The 18,117-nt window shown below is 31.8% G+C and overlaps 1 pseudogene; it reads left to right on the top strand.

The window, feature by feature from the left end:
- Positions 1 to 10,650: 10,650 nt before the first annotated feature.
- On the top strand, positions 10,651 to 11,152 carry LOC111677491 (annotated as a pseudogene).
- Positions 11,153 to 18,117: the final 6,965 nt, after the last annotated feature.

The raw sequence follows: 18,117 nt of genomic DNA on the forward strand, positions 1-18,117 counted from the left end.
TTTAGTATCTAAACTATCTTCGGACGTGTTTGATCGTATACCAGACACAGAATATGTCGGAAACTTTGAAACGCTGATCCCAAATAGAATGTCTTGGTGAAGCGAAACATTATATTAAATACCAGTAGAAATCCGTTTTCACACGGATGGCTCTAAATTGGGAGATAAATTTGAAGAAGATCCAGAAGCAGAAATATACCACCGTTTACCAAATCACAACACAAGCTTCCAGGCAGAATTACGAGCAATGACTTAATGTTTAAGTTGGATTAGGATTAATATGGTGTCTGCAGCGCTTAATATATTTACCGATAGCCAGAAGGCAATTAGGGCGATATCAGGAGATAGAAATAAATCTAAGGTCGCATTGATTTGTAAAAAACTTTAACTAAATACTCTCCCAGAGGTAAGGTTTACATCATATGGATACCAGCCCACTCTAGAGTAGTCGGTAACGAAAGAGCGAATGTAATAGCCTTTAAAGTTCGAGGCAGTTAATCTGACAAACGCAACACCATACAACGCAACAAAAGCTGAATTAAAAATATGGGTGAGAGAATCCCATAAGACCTCTTGGAATAATAAAATAGTGGGTAGTACCACGAAAATCCTATGGGGTGACCTTGATGAGAGTAACACGAAAAATCTCCTCAAAATGATCAAGTTTGAAGTTAATATAACAGTACGTATTGTGAGAGGAACACAGGATTACGAGCACATTTATGCAAAATTGGACGTGCGGATTCTGACATATGTAGAGCATGTGGAGAGGACAGTGAAACTCTGGAGCACTTTCTTTGCCACTGCCAGGCATTCGTCGAAGTTAGATCTAAGTATCTTGGAAGTGCTGTTATTCCGGAAATAACATTCCTAACTAACACTGATTGGACGATTCTTAGGAAATAATAATTCATTCAGTTCCCTTTTTTCTCATGATAAGAAGCGCACAATGGAGTTGATGTATACATCCTCCTAACAACCTAATCTAAACTCTCTTAGCCTTTATGCTTTGTTGTTCCTAATATGAATGCCTTCCAGTATGTTGTGTCATCTAAATTAAATCAACTTTTGGTAGCAACTATCATAATTATAACCTTTGTCGGTGTCGTTATCAGCATTGTTGGCGTCTATCATTTGCTTTATCTTTAAAATAGAATTTGTTTGAAAAGACATCAGTCACCTCAATGCCTTTTGGCATTTAGCATAGCCTGCTGTAACGGTGATGATTGTGAAGATATTGTAATTAAATTTCCATAAGCTACTGCGCGAAACATTATTCAAAATTTGTTGTCAAAAAAAAAAAAATAATAATAATTTCAAATTGTAATTTTCTTTTTTCTTTCTAGAGATCATGTAGTATATCTGTCCTTCGCTTAAAGTTGCAAAAAATTCTTATCAATGATGACGATGATCAGAGTTTAAAATTCATCGAAGATAACATCATGATGTAATGAACAAATATGATGAAAGGATATTAATATTAATTTCATTTCTGCTTACATACATATATTTTTAACGACTTGTAAAGTTTTCTCTAGTCATTTAAGCAAAACTTTTCTTTTAACTTGTTTTATATTTTAAAAGTTTAAACATTATAAATGTTCTTATTTCGTAGTTATAATTTTAAATTAGGCACTACAGTTTATAAGTGTCTCTTTGTGTATGAATATGATTAAACATCCATACAAGTGTGTTTGTGTGTGTTTTTGTACTTGTATGTGTAGTTAATTAAATTTCATAGAAATGTTTCATTAACTAATTTGTGCACATCAGCATTTAAAATAAACAATGGAACATGGAATGTCCGTCTGTCTTTATGTCATCTCTAAAATACACACACTTGTATCATTTTAGACATTCATTTTAAAGCACACACTTATGTACATACATACACGTTATTATATCAATAACCCAGCAAACATAAACGTATATACATACATTTATTACATTTATTTTGAATTCTTATGTAATATAATTTTCTTTATTTTTTTAATGCGCTATAGGGAACAGGAAAATTTCATTTTTTATCAATACTCCTTGTTTGATATTGAAAACTAATTTAATGTGGTAATGTATATAAAAGATCTTCTTCTTATATATAGAATATTTTTCGTAATTTTATTTAATTTATTTTTATTTCGCTGGGTAATAATAGCTATATATTTGTAATTTTATGTTTCATGTATTCTATTACATTCTATACATTCACATTTGGAAATTTTGAAAATTCATGCAATTTATGAATAAAAATTTTAGGCATGTTTGCCAACTAATTGTACTTGTTAAACCGCCCGCTTGCATCGTAAATATACTTTTAACTATCAACTATTTTATTATGTTCAAATAACTTGAACAATTTTAAACAATATACTACGACGACATCAAATATATATTTTTTTACTATATGTATGTGTAGAAATGTTATAGGTATAGAATTAATGCAGAGATGTGGTAAAAATTAAACCACATAGCTACATATGTATATACCACACATAAAAGCCCAATTATTTATATGTATGTTCAAGTCTATTGGTGGGTCGGTAGCTCACTGTGCGCAAATATTCATAAAAGTCAAGGAAGCTCTTTTTTGACACTCGTTTTAAATCCAATCTGCAGCTAAGAGGTATCTGATCTGAAGGAACGATTTTCTCCTGACGCACTCTAACGTTAACTGCAAAAAGTCTTTCCGGATTACGTTCATGAAGCACCACACATTTGGAATGATGAGGATATGTGACACTTCAGATCTGTAATTATAAAATATAATTATCCTACACCATTTTATTGGGGAGGGTTCTATACCCACCTTTAAGTATAGCAATCGGCTTATAATCATTTTCTGAGTCGATTTAGCTATGTCCGTCTGTCCGTACATGTAAACCTTATAATTAAACTACATGTCAAAATTTTAAAGATAATCGGTCCATTATTTCACCTAGCTTCCATACAAATGAACCCCCCGAATAAGGGTTCTAAGTTCATGATTATGTTTAATATACTGGTATCTCGACAAAGCCTCATTTGAAACTAACTCCTAATAAGACCCCTTTCAAAATTTGACTTAAATGACCACAATTTTATTCAACAATAAATGGCTTATGTATATCTGAGGCAAGGTTAAGGGTGTAACCTTCTATGTTCGCTTGAATGTCAAAATTCCTTCTAAAAACTTTTAAGATTCTAGATCAAATGGTTTCCCTGATAAAGGAATTTTTGTATTTAATTCATATGGTAGGTACAACGCTCCCTATTGCTAGTTCATTTTATTTGTTTGTCCTTCATATTGATGTTGATACTAATGTGGCTCCGAAAATGTATAGGGTTTCTTTATATGGGAGGTGCTACGCCCACTATAGGCTGCTTGGCTATGTTAATATAAGCGACCACTTTTGAGTGTCATTTTAACTTTAACCATTTCGACTAATTGCAGCGTTGTTTTCGGTTTCGGCATTGGTAAAGTATTTCTAATTCCCGGTCCAATAACCAATTCAACACTTATTACTAGTGCTCTCTTATGCCTGTCTACATATATCGACAATACTGTGCATTCGATACAGCTTAAGCTTCTGATCCATGTTTCGCCAGGTATCCAACAAGTGGTAGTTGGATGATCCGTTAGTACATTGATTACACGCACATTAAGCATAGAGCCCCTCTATGGTTCCAGAAGCGATCTTATATTCCATGTTCCAAAACGTGCCCATGTTTTAAATGTAAAAGTCATTAATAGTTAGTTGAGGTTTTTATATTTAGTTATACTTAATTAATATCCAAAATTTACCCTTACAATTCAAGAACTTGTTCCAGCCCTGAAGCAATATGTGCAGTATGAGTTACTTATGAACTCGTAATATGCGCGTAAATATAATTTACAATAATTGTTTTTGTAATTGTATGTTGCTAGTTAAACACAACAACAAACAAGAGCAACAATATGAGTATTATTATCAACAACTAGAGTTTATGTTGGTGATTGTGTGTCATGTTTTATAGTAAAACAAATAACTATTTAAAATATAGAAAAAGACAAATAAAACAACACAACTACAATTGCAAAATATTGCAGATGTAGTATTTAATACTTAAAAAGTTGTACATTAGGGTGTTCATTGAATTTAAGGACAATATGAGATATAGCTTCCGTTTGATGAGCTAGTACATTTACAGCTGTAAATAGAATGAATGTTGTTAAAAATTAAACCAATAAAACTACGATTTTGTAAAAGTATATTTTAAATTTTTGTCATAGAATCATAGAGCTATATTAATCAAGAAATACTATGGAACTTAAAACAACAAATGTGTCAAGCAAAGTGGGATTTTGTATGATTTTAATAAACCTAACCATTTCTAAAGAAATATGTAAAAGTTTTAACGTTTTATAAAGAAGTACAACTCGGTAAACAATTTGGAATTTTTACCCGATATTAAAGACTTGAAGGCCACTTCTTTACTTTAGTTATATGTATGTCAAAACTTAAAATAATTATCACTTAATTAAAACTTTTGAAAATTATAGATTATCCCACTGTGCAACATTAACATGTAAACATACACAGTTTTATATATTTTTATGAATGACAGAAGTGTGGGTGTTGCAGCAGAATACATATTCGTAGTTCTAGTTATTATTATTTTTTGGCAACTTTATATTCGTAACAATAAAATCTAATGATATTTTGTCATTTCAACGGAAATATGTACTAACAAACACAATATGCAGGAAATGTTTAAATAACCACAAGGTACACAAAAGCTCACACAAAACACATACATAGAAATATACTTAAATAATATAGTTGTTGGCTTATGAGATTCAAAAGGGTTTTGCCATAAAGACGGGTCTGTATTTTGCGTTATTAGAGTATTTTCCTAGGGAGTCTGTTTGTTTATTTTTTATGGAAATTTACATGTTTGAAATGCACTTGAGATGTTATAAAGATTTTCAGATTATTTAATCCCATGTTATATCGAACCGCTCTTAATGAAGAATCCTTTATGTGTATCTTATTTTGCAATAAAATCATGTGCAATTCAGCAAGTTTATTCGTAACGGGTGTGTTCTTTAAAGGTCAAATTGTTCTTTTAATCAATCCCAAATTTTAAATATTCTTTTACTGGTAAACCTCAATCATGGTCATCCATTAAACTGTCTTCTAGAGAGTTTGTTATTACCTCCTCGATCTTAGGATTTGATTTCACCGGGTAGCCGGAAGTGGCTGATGCAGTTGGTACCTACTATTGATGTCACTGTAGTGTCCTTATCAGACCTAAGATTAGGAGTATTTTTAATTGGCATGTTCCTAATTTCGAAAAGTACCACTGCTCTATTTTCAGACGAGTGCTTGATAAGTATTCTCCTCGCTTTTTGAATTTAACTTTTCAAGTTTACCGTCGATGGAAAATCGTGCCTCCCCATTTTGAAAATGACAGCTTTAGAAGACAGCACTTTTGTTCTGAACTTGCCAATACCTTAAAGTTTTATATTTTGTAAAATAAATCCCATTTTTCCACGGCCAGCTTAGCATTTCAGCTCCAAGAATTTTAATTTTTTCTATTTCCTTTACCAGTTCCAGATTAGTGTCTGGGAGATAGGAAACTTTCTAAGATTTTTTTTAGAATGTCAGCTCTTTGTTAAGATGCCATTCTCATGAACATCATGCTTAAGCTAAACTAGTAGCTCAAGTTCTCTGTTGGTTGTTTACCCTTTGCATAGGATGTTGACCAGCTTTACTACTTTACCTTGCTGGTCTATTGTAATTTTGTCTTTTGGATTAATGACGGCTTTTTACCTTACCGTTTAGCTTTGGTTCAGACCTGCTACCTTACGTCGCTGGTCTTTTAGAATTTTGCCTGTTAGGTTGTCGGTTCGCATACTGTATAGCAGAGATCATCCTGGTAACTTCTACCGTCATTCTTCTTTTTTAGCTTCTTTTGAGCTAATCGTATATTTGAGGTTAATTTTCTTTTAATTTGTGTCTTGGCGTTATAACCTATATAGTACAGATTTAGATGTAGGTATAGTAGAGATTTAGATGTATGTATAATAGATGACGGGAAGCTCTTCTTTCTTAGGTTTATCGTATGCTGTTAACTCCTCGGGTTATCTGATCCTCTTTGACTCTGACATTGAGATAGTTAAACAATGATACCTTTCAATATTTGCTCAATTTGATATAATGATATTGTTATCATCATCTGAGGATTCAGAGTTGGAGCCCTCACCTTATATAGAAGCTGAGGTAGCTTATAGCTTTTTCCGAGTACAACATTCTATTTTTCCCCTATGTTTATTTTTAAGTTTACACTTAAGGCATTGTTCACTATAGATGACACATGAATTGCGAGCAGATCGGTACTTGTCCCCAGTAGATTTTCCAGTCCTTTGGAAGACAACAGCACTAAAGAAGATGATGATCACACTAATTTCTACATTAACAAATGTGAAAAAGGGTCTAATTTAGTCTTTATGAAAATTTTCATTTGTTTTACCCTTAAAATAATACCCGATATAATAATTCTTTTACTTCAAACAAATATTACATTTTCCTCTATTTAAGTATTTAAATTCATGGAAATATTTTTATACATGTTAAAGTATAGCTTAATATTAGGTAATACATACTAGGTACTTGAATTAGCACCATTTTAGTAAAATAATAATTTTTTATCACAATGACTAAAATAAATGCAGATGCAGTTGAATAGACAATGCGAGGTGGGCACTATAATTTAGGCATTTTTTACAAATTAATTAAAATCTTAATATTTTTTGGTAAGGTTAAGGTTTTGATCCTCGTATTTACAAAATAAAATGTAATACACATGTAAGCAAAAAAAATATATTGTCACCCACATCCCCACAAGGTTCGTTTGCATGTTACCATTCGTCCGTTAGAATATAAAAATATCTCTATATTATTTTTTTTTATGGTCATCTTTACATGTTTTATTATATTTTAACTCGTAAATGGCTAAAATGCAATTTTAATTTTTCCATAATAATTGGTTTATGTGTGAATATTATGAAAATGTGGTTGTAGTGTAAATATGGCGTTATTCCATGAAAGTGTTTTGTGGGTTTTTCAAATTCAATTTATTTTGAAAATATTTAGTAACTAAATATAAATGAATGTAAATACAAATACATAGAGTTACAAATTTTTATATGTAGATACGATATTTCGATAAATGTGTAAATACTTACATACATACATATCTTAAATGTTAACTTATATTTAAATATAAATTCTATACAAAAATATATAGGGGTTTAGAAAGAAAGACTATTATCTTTGCTTGGTTCACATCAGCTAAGGATAGATTAGGTTAGGTTGTAGTAAATGTTCCCTAAATTACTATCACTATTACCACTCAGAATACTTACCATCATAGTAACCTCAGACTTGCAAATTTTGAGAAGATTTCTCGTCTGGCTCACATTTCGGTCTCCCTAAAGGACCTTTTTTGTTCTGCCCATCGTTTCATTATTCAAAGACGCCTTATTCTCTAACGCATAGTTTTAATTCAGGCTTAGTTGCATAGAATAGTTTTTACGTTAATTATATTAATTACATCGAGCGCCATTGCATAGAATGGTTTTTTCGTTAATTATATTAATTACCGCGAGCGCCATTCCCTTTAAAACTGTTATATTCGCCCTTTTGCTGCCGACTACTCTCAAGTGTTCAGATATCCATATGATGTAAACCTTTCTAAGGAGAATATTCAGTTTATGCTTTCCAACAACCCAATAAGGTTGTATATTTAACGCTATCACCTGATATCGCCCTTATTGCCATCTGGCCATCTAATTCAATTAACAATTATTGCTTAGACTTCTGCCTGAAAGCTTGTGTTATGATGATTTCTTCTGGGACTTTAATATAGAACCCTCAATTTAGAGCCATCCGAGTAGCACTGGATTCCTGCTGGTATTTGCTCTAAAATTCCGACATATTTGTGTCTGATAAGCTATCAAGAACATCCGATAATTGTATATAACTTTTCAATGTGTCCATGTAAACATTGACGACGCTTTTTGTCAATTCGCTTTAAGTTAAGACTCGTTTAACGGTAAACGCCGCGTCATCTTAAATATGTTTCAATGGATTGAATAGTCACAACGTTTCTAGAGCCTTGGTTAAAGTAGTACTCATGGCACCACTTATACATAAGCAGTATGTATGTTAAACACTGGTTGATCAAAGAAGTCCTCCAGATTATTGACGTCTAAGCTAGAGAGCATCCTCAGCTCTTATACACAAGTAATTTGTAATTTCACAGTAATTGTTTGAAGTTACAACTTATTGTATTGTTTCCAAGTTTATAGTCCCATACGCTCTGTAACTAATTGTGCGAAAAAAAGAGGAATATTTTTCATTTGTTGTTTTGCCATAGCTCTTCAGTAGTATTTGAAAAAATCACTACAAACTTAGCAATATAAGGACCTAAATGTGAGGCTAATTAAAAATTTGTATTTAAAGCGGATTCTGTCAAGTTACAAAGTGAAAAACAAGTTCAAGAGCTAATTTTATACAATTATAAATGCCCAAGTACTTACTAGAGTAATATTAGGGTATTCAATTGTAATTTAAAGCATTAAAAACATACGCTCTTAATTATACCCTACAGCACTATAGTGGGGAGGGTATTATACGTTTTTGCTGATGTTTGTAACATACAAAAATATTTGTCCAATACCCACCTTAAAGTATACCGATCGATTCAGAATAATTTTTTGAGTCGATTAAGACATGTCCGTCCGTCCGTCTGTCCGGCTGTCTTTGTAAACCTTGTGCGCAAGGTACAGGCCGCAATTTTCAAGATAATTTGATTTGGACCAAGCATGTTTCTATATAAGTTTAAATGACACTGCAAATTTTCGTAAGGATCGGCCCTTATTTGACCCTAGCCCCCATACAAACTTCAAAATGTCTTAGTCTTCTAAAATTGACTTGCAACCATTTGTATCGCAATGAAACTCAACAAAACTAACTGTTATTTAAAAATATATCCTTTTCCCAAATTTACCGAGGATCGGCCCATATTTGATCATATAAAGTCTCATTTAGAAATTTTAGTTTTTTATCAATAAATTGCTGAAATATTTTGGAATTATTGTAATATTCAACGTAAAAGTTCCTTTATAAAAAATAAAATTTTTAAAAACATACTCATGGTGTAGGGTATTATATGGTCGGCCATGCCCGACTATACTTTCCTACTTGTTTTCATTTGATTCCATATTAACTACTTCTGTAAGAAGTAAGTCTTATGTTATATTTTAGTGAGATTTGTAGTATAATAAAATACTGCATTAAAGCATTTCTCAAGGATCTTTGAGGAATGGAATTTTGGAATTAATTAAACTTTAATTTAAATTTGGAATAGCAACACCTTTTTCCCCTTCATAAAACGGGTGCATCCTAATGTACATACATATAAATATTGAAACCTTTTAATGTACTGCAATAATATAGTACAATATTATAGAAATTTTGCCGAAAACGTGTTTATACACACGTTTACTTAACATTTACAAAATGAAGACAAAATTGAAAAGAAATAAAAAGAACAAAAAAATTATTCAATTTGAAGAAGTACATACAACAGCCAGTACACTTCTCATATCCTTAAGTCCAAAAGTATAAGAAACGAAGATTAAGCTTATGTATTTACAATTGTTAAATAATGAACTTAATTCATGGATGAGGGTTAAATTGGTAGAATAAACTCTACTTAAAGCAAATAAACTTTTTTTTGGTAAAGAGTAAAAGAAATCGAAAAGAAAAGCGTTAAATTCGAACAAATAAATTAGTCTGTTGGAATATATGTAGGTATGTGTGTTTATATAAATATAATTAGAACTAAAAATAGTTAACATATATTATTGTTTTCTGATTTACTATAAATTTGTGTACTATCCATTATCGTTCTATGAAATTTATTTTTATCTATTTAGTTAAATTCTAAGACGATTCTAAGCCATGTACATCTGTCTGTTTAAACCACGATAGGGACCACACTTGAGGAGATAGAAGGTTTAATTTTGCATAAATATTTTCTATTGTTTGGTATTGAAATTGGACCTTCAAAAACAGCTGTAACAGTCATAACTTTAGAAGTACAAGTTTCACATGAGCCGAAATCTATCTACGCCCCATATAAGGTCCCCTTCAGAAACTGACATTAACACTCATAACTTGCATAAAAATTGAGTACATATAGTAATGAAATTCGGTAAAAGTTTCTTACAAGCCAAAACCTTTCTTTTTAATTTTTTTAGGATCGTCTCATTCATGAACCTACCCATATAAGCCCCCTTCTAAAAATTACTATAACGCTCATTGCTGACATAAAAAAATTAATTTAGCAACAAAATTCGACATGCATAGGTTTAATGAAAGCCAAAATATATCTACCAAATTTAGCGAGGATCGATCCATCATTGACCCAGCTTCTATAAAAGGTTCCCCTCTGGAAAGAGTTTAGATTATTTAAATATGAGTCTTCTTTATTTAAAAATATGAGTGTAGCGATGAAATTTAACATAAACAAGTTCTATGCAACACAAAATCTCCCCCTGTTGTCAAATTTTTGCAATCAGTAGGCATACTTGTTAACGAACCAGATTAATTTAAAGTTTTATTAAATAAATTTAATTATAAATAAATAAAAATGACTTTCGGTTATGTTAAAACCCCACAAGGTCTTAAGGAATTGAACAATTTCTTGGCAAACAACAGCTACATTAATCGTTATGAACCCTCCAAGGCTGATTTATCTTTGTTCGATGGGAGGTACCGTCACATTGCCTCTTTCCAGGGAAGCGAAAAGGATGCCTGAAGCGGTTGCCCCTTAACACAAGCTGGTGATGCCAAGCTCACCGTTGCTGCTCCTGCTGTTGCCGATGATGATGACAATGTCGATGATGAAGAAGATTATGCTGAAGCTGCCAAGATCCATGAAGAACGTGTGGCTGCCTGTGCTGCTAAGAAATCCAAGAACCCCGCCTTAATTGCCAAATCATTCATTGCTCGATGTTAAACCCTAGGATGACGAAACCGACATGAAGAATATGGAAAATAACGTACACACCATCGATATGGACGTACAATCTGTCGATATTGCTACCTTCAACAAGATCTAAGCGGTTGTTTGTAAAAATTGAGGATATAGATTTTTCTAAAATATTTCAAAGTAATATATATATATATATATATATATATATATATATTATATATATATATATATATATATATATATATATATATATATATATATAATATATAATATATATATATATATATATATATATATATATATATATATATATATATATATATATATATATATATATATATATATATTATATATATATAATATATTATATATATATATATATATAACAGCATGTGATTATCCTCTTAAGAAAATTACACATACGCCCAAGGTTTACAAGTTGAAAAAAATTTTTGGTTTTTAAAAAATAATAAGGGTTTCATTTAAACGCTTAAGTTTCCCATTTGTGCAAGTGAGCAAGTTTATTCGACTTGTTTCATGAAATCCCTGTTCAAATTCTGTTCAATTACAATATTTATAAACATTTAAAAACAATGTCAAACAAAATCAAAAAATAATAAGTAATTAAATTATTTTAACAAAAAATTTTACGAAATATGTTTTAAATGTGAATATTCAAGTCCATAAATTCAAAAGTGAACAATAGCGAACGGATTTATTAAATGCACAATGTGTTTGCGCAAGTTTGCCAGTCTAAATAGTCGCTCAAACTTATAAGGGTTGTGCAAATCAATTTCCATACAAGACAATTGCTAGAATGGAAACATGCACAGGTTGCACAGTTTTGAACGTTAAAATGAAAACCCTTAATATTTTATTAGTTCAAAAGATCTCGGTCAATAATCGACTTAAGCCTTATTTGATAGTGGGTATATGAGATTTGGTACAGCCGAACATTCTAAATATTTTTTTTTTCTTTTTTGGTATATTTTTGTACACTGCATTACCCATAAATTACATTATCAAAAATACAATAGACACAATTACTTAACTTTAAACTGCATTTATGTGGCGCGAAGAAAACAAAGTGAAAGTTTGAGTCCGGTATATCTGACAAGGTGTTGATTTTTGAAACTACAAGTATAGAGACCTTTCTTCGTGGCGATCCCCATTGAGTTTGTTACTATATATATGTTGGTATTTAATTAACCAATTCGACCTGGTCAGTGTTACAGGCCCTAGATTGGATATGTGTGCTCTCCATTAAAATATGTTTATACCTCTCAAATTTTTATATGATCGGGTTTAAGTGTAATTGTCTTAAATTTAAAACAACGACACAATTCAACGGATAGTTTTGAATCTTACAGGAACACTCCTAATTTGAATATATGTTTGGAGATTTTTTCCAATTGAATGAAGCAGTTCATGTGCTTGTAGAATACGAACATTACTTTTTGATATATATGTTATAGCATGCGCTGTTCCATGGGGGTAAAGGGAAATTTATCTCCCAAACTGAAATTTTTAATACAAAATATAAAAATAAACAAAAATGAAAAGAAAGTAAATAAAATAACAATTCCTGAGCTAGACCCCCGCCTCTACTAGATAGATTTCTTTCGAAAGACTTTTGAAGAATTACATTTTTAGGCGTTATAAGTGTTATATCTGGAATTATAGCGTCCCAAGAATTTACATCAAATTTTAACGAAAGAAAGTATTTCAGTGTTTTATTGTACTTTTCACATGCTTGGCATCCTACTCATTTCGCCCCTCTAATTTTTGTATAGTTGTACTACTTATCCTGTGTGTCCTAGTAATTTTGGACTTGCTCCTTCTGATGATAATAACTGTTGCTCGAATCGAGATCACTGTTTTGAAATTCCTCACTTATTCTGTAACTGGTATGCGATCGAGAACGCCGAACGTTTGTGTTACCCTTTCAACGTGTCTAATATACATTATTAGGTGTTTTTTAACCGCTTTGGTCAATTCAGTTCGAGTTAAGAACCGTTCGGGTGTAAATAAATGACTCCTATCTTTATATGTTTTAATATATAGAAAATATTTGGTAGACGTAGTACTCATTTTCCCACTTATATCTAGGCATCATGTAAACTAAATTCCCGTAGTTCTTTTAAAATATCCGACTTAACTCCGGTATCATATTACCGGGAATTAAAGGTGTTCAGGTCTCCTTTTAGTGATAATTTCCACTTAGAGAATTACGGCATCGCCTGCACAGCAGACAGGTTTAATGCTATGTATACACGGTTGTTAGATCCTACAACGTTGGTACTAAAATGTGCAGAAAATGTCTAATAACACTGCCAACTTACAAATTTTGTCTTGCAATATTGTCAGTAATGCTTTTTCTGACAAGTTCAGACGATTCTTGGGTATTTTTTTTTTGAACATTTTACTGACAACGTTGTAAGACCTGACAACCATACATCAAGGTTTTAAGACCATTATCTGTTACGGTATTTAAGAGGCTATTAAGCATGATTACCCAGAGTATATATTAAAAAATTAAAAGTTTAAAAATAAATGCTATTAAATAGTATGTTAATATTCGTCCTGACAGGTTTCAATTTTCTCTTTCGAAGATTTGCTATTTTTCTTTCATTCAAATAGACCGCAGCAATACAAACAAATGAGCTTTTATCGTCACATGCTGTTGTCCTGACCTACCTTAAACGTATCCTAGTAATGTGTTTAGCTCAACGAGTAATGTTGAAGTTAAAGTTTTTATTTTGAACATAAAAAGAGAAATGTCAGGAAAAGTAAGAGAAAATTAAATATTACTCTTTGTTATTTACATGACGATGTTTTGCATTACTATGACTTCTTGGAGATACATTACTTTCATTTGTATGAATGCACTGCGTTACTCTTAATTTGTGTTTTCGTGTAACTATTGTTTGATTTCTGGGAAAGCGGATGCTTATGCGAAATGCCGGTTTATTGGGAACTTGGTGGCGATTTCCGCCTTTACTTCCGTTTAATCTCTTTGTACCTTTTGCTCTGTATTTCTTAGTGACTTTCATTTTTTTTGTACGTTCGCATTTAACAATGACGCTTTTCCTAAGCAGACAAAAATTTTGTCATCGTATCCTTAACCACCACAGTTTCCTTGTACGAGTGTATTATTGTATTGTTTTATTTTTAGGTTTGTTAATGTTTGTCTGAGTGTATCTATGTGCGTATATGTGTGTATGTGTCCCATGAGGTCTTTCCTTGTTCAGTGTACGACATGAACGTGTTTTTTTAGTTTTTATGACAGCCTTTGGCAAACTGCACTTGAGTCCGTTGTTTTTTGTTTTTGTTGTGTATTTTTTTTCGCCTCCTTGTTCCTTCTGAAGGGACTTATTCGTGTTTTACAATTGTATTTCAGTTTGTAAGAGTGAGATGTTTGTGAGTCTGTTTTGTAAGTTCGTAATGTCTCTCGATGATATCGTCGACGACGTTATTGTGAAAGAAAGCTTTCTTTTGCTTCACATGGCATACGTTCATACATACATATGTATGAATGTATGTATATTTTACATTTTTCTTTATTATTTTTTATGTTGTTGCAAGCAAGTGTTGCAAGTACTCAACATTGCTTCAAGTACCCCTTTTTTATATTTCTTCTGTTCTGTTCTTCTTTTCCTATTCAAGTGCATATTGTAATGCGTTCGTTGAGATATTTCTGTTTCTTAGGATTTTTTTATATTTCATACCCTACAGCACCACTATGAAAAAGTACTTCTCATCGTACATTTGTAACGCCTCTGAATATATTGTTTAAATATTTATAGAGAAAAGATAGACACAATTTATGTTTTTAAATAACAACAATTAAAAATTTCGCCTAGTTAAAACAAATTGTCAGTTCACGAAGAGAAATAGGGTAATGATGATAACAAAGATTTGATTTAAATATTTTCAGGTTATTTGCAACAAAGAAATTAAAGTGTTTTCATTTCTGAACGGTCGGATTTAATTAAAAATTAGTACTCATTCCTAGAGAGGAAGTGACGTTTAATTTTTGTTTCGGTATGGGATATCTAGAGGGATTACTAGCAGGTCTCCCACAACACTGTCATCATTATGACAGCATATACAGAAGTCACAGTAACATAGTTGAACTGTCACCATTGAATCGACTTATCTGAAATCCGCATTATGGTCGTTATCCTACGTTGTCCTACCTACACTATAAAAACAATATTGTACCGGATCTTTCTCGGCATCTAGACCAGTGCAATGATGGTATATTATCTCGTTTAAAGTTGCTAGACATTATCGTTCAATCTTATTATTTATCTGTATGTGTGTTTCAGAGTTTCACTATCATATCCATATCTATTCACTTAGAAAATGTAACATTCAAGGATTCTGTCCACCATATTCATCAGTATTGCTACTTCAAGTTTCCTTTCCTATATTGCAAGTACATTTGCCCATTCATTGCCAATTATTACCGAGTGGCCCTTTTACCGGAAAGAGTATACCCTAACGGATCTCTAAAATTTAACCTTATCAGATGATATCGCCGTGGCTGTCAGAAAATATTCAATCAAATATACAAATATAAAACATTTCATTATAGCAATGACTTTCGTCAGGAAGTGAAATATTCTATCTAGGACAAATGGCTCACAGTTATCGACAATTTTTGTTTCTGTTATACGATCGCGGCATTTAGGAGTTTGTGTACGATAGTCCAGTAGGTATACATTAATGACGTGTCAAGTAACCTGCATTGTTCAAATCGCCTAACACGCATTTCCAGCCTTGGTTTATGTAACCACCCAAGCAATATGTACATTGAACTCTCTGTAATGGTATAATGGTAAACTTTTTGTTTAACGCCATACTATAGAAGCGTAAATTATAAAGCCGATAATGATTGATACCAAATTACCCAATCATAGTCTTTAAAGACCAAAGAGATTTATACATCTATGTGTATGAGGCCACAACACTCTATCTATCGAACACGTATATTTCCTGTAGCAAAGGTCCTATGTCTTAAAATTTTAGATGTCAATGATATGTTTCTCTAGTTGGACTGCAACCTAATTTCGAGCTTATGATTCTTTTACACAATTAATTCTAATCTTTATGTATAGTACTGTCAAACAACTAGTGTTCATTATAGGCAAATATTTTCGATCTTCTTGACATGAAAAGCCTTATACAATATATATGGATTTTCCTTTATAACATTTAATCCTATCAAAGGAATTTAACAAATAAATAATCTTGAGTCGACTTTTGCCCATAGCATTAACAACACTTGTGTAGTTTTTAAAATTATAACTTATATTCATTCGTTGTTCCTCTTACGTTTCGATACTTTTTGTCTTTGGCGGTAAATACAACGAGTATCCATCCGTTTTCTTTGGGGTTCTGTTGTTTGGTGGACTTGTTAGATGTAATAGTTAGTTTTGTGAATATTTGTGTGCTACTGAATAGCTTTTCCCTTGCTACCGCATTCATATATTTTGCAGTTTTTTAAATGTATCTGTGTGTGCGTTCTTTCTAGAGTAGAGGTTTTAATATGATTAATAGCATAGTTAAAAGTCAATTTTGTTAAATAATATCTATGGTAAAGAAAAGCATAAGAGGAAGATAGAAAAACACACACACATACACATGTATAGTTTATAAATCTTAAATAGAAATACATTAATTTCTTTAAATATAACTAAGAAAAATATACCATGATGTTTATTTTAAAGTTGTAATGATATGAAGAATATTTAAAATTTAGAAAATATAAAACTGCTTTAAAATGTTGTTTAAAATATAAAAATATTAGATAAAATATTTTTAAAGTCATTGGCTTTCAATAATATCAAATATTTGCTCATTAGCCAGTTTACTACTGGAATTTATAAGCCACGGAAGATCCCTCTGCTTTGCAAGTCCCACAGAGAGTGGATACTTCTCCATATTCTTAAGGCAGACATTACATTGGAGAGAAACATACCAATCTCATTTATATCACGCCCATGCTAAACACGCAGCTCAATCTCTCTTTGGCTTAAAGAGATTTTGGCTTAAGAAAGTGATTCTTAATCATTATCCCTGTTTAGTTTCTTTTTCTTTGTTCTTCGGAAATACTTAGAGCGTGAGATTATTTTTATCAAGATAAACTAGTTATCTATTACGATTAGACTCAAGATCACTCACATGTTATATAACAAACATCGAGCATATGACTATTCTAAATGGTTCGGTGATACTACCGGAGAATATTGAATTTTGCATCGCAAAATATTCACTGACAGACACTTCTCTGCGTGAGTCCATTACCATTCAAATCAGGATCTACACTGATGACATTAAAACAATGGGTTTGGAACAAGAGTTTGTATCAAAATTTCGCACAAGTGCAGGTTTCTTGTGGCTGTAAATCACGGACAGTCTACAAATTGGCTTAAGTTTTATCGAGTAAATGGAGCTAATATTCGAATACACTCTGACAGACAAAAGGGATATCAGAGGTTTCAACACGATATTAAACTTGGTTTTTGAATTCCGTGTATTTTCCATCAATATTTCAAAGCATTCTGTAATATAACTGATCATCAACAGATGTCGTGCAAAGGGAGAAATCGAACATTTTAACTTGAATAATAACACAATCTTATCACTGCAAGAAACCTGCAACTATCAACGAATATAAATCTCAACCATGGTGTCTTAATTGCTGGAGCGAAAATAACCTCCGTCAGCCCGTTTACCATTTCAGGTTATGCTACTGCAATCTCGCACACATTTCGAAGTAGAAACAAATCCTTAATCCGGCAGTACTTAAGGCCGGTACTTAAGTGCCAAATAACATCAAAACACCACCTAAAGGAGCAAACTAAGATCTTCCCCTTTAAAGAACACAATGTTTCTTTGGGGATGTCAAAGGAAAAATAATCAAAGTTTTCAAAGCGCATTAACCCCAAAACATCACATTCATTAGGCAACTAAGGGTGATCTCAAATAGTTTCTCATGGGAGTCACAGGAGATGTCATCTAAACTTTAACTTTATACAATAAGATAAATCCCCGAGGCATGTTAGAAAGAGCCTTTGTATATAA

Source organism: Lucilia cuprina, chromosome 6 (genome assembly GCF_022045245.1).
Source record: "Lucilia cuprina isolate Lc7/37 chromosome 6, ASM2204524v1, whole genome shotgun sequence".
In the NCBI taxonomy this organism is placed as follows: Eukaryota; Metazoa; Arthropoda; class Insecta; order Diptera; family Calliphoridae; genus Lucilia; species Lucilia cuprina.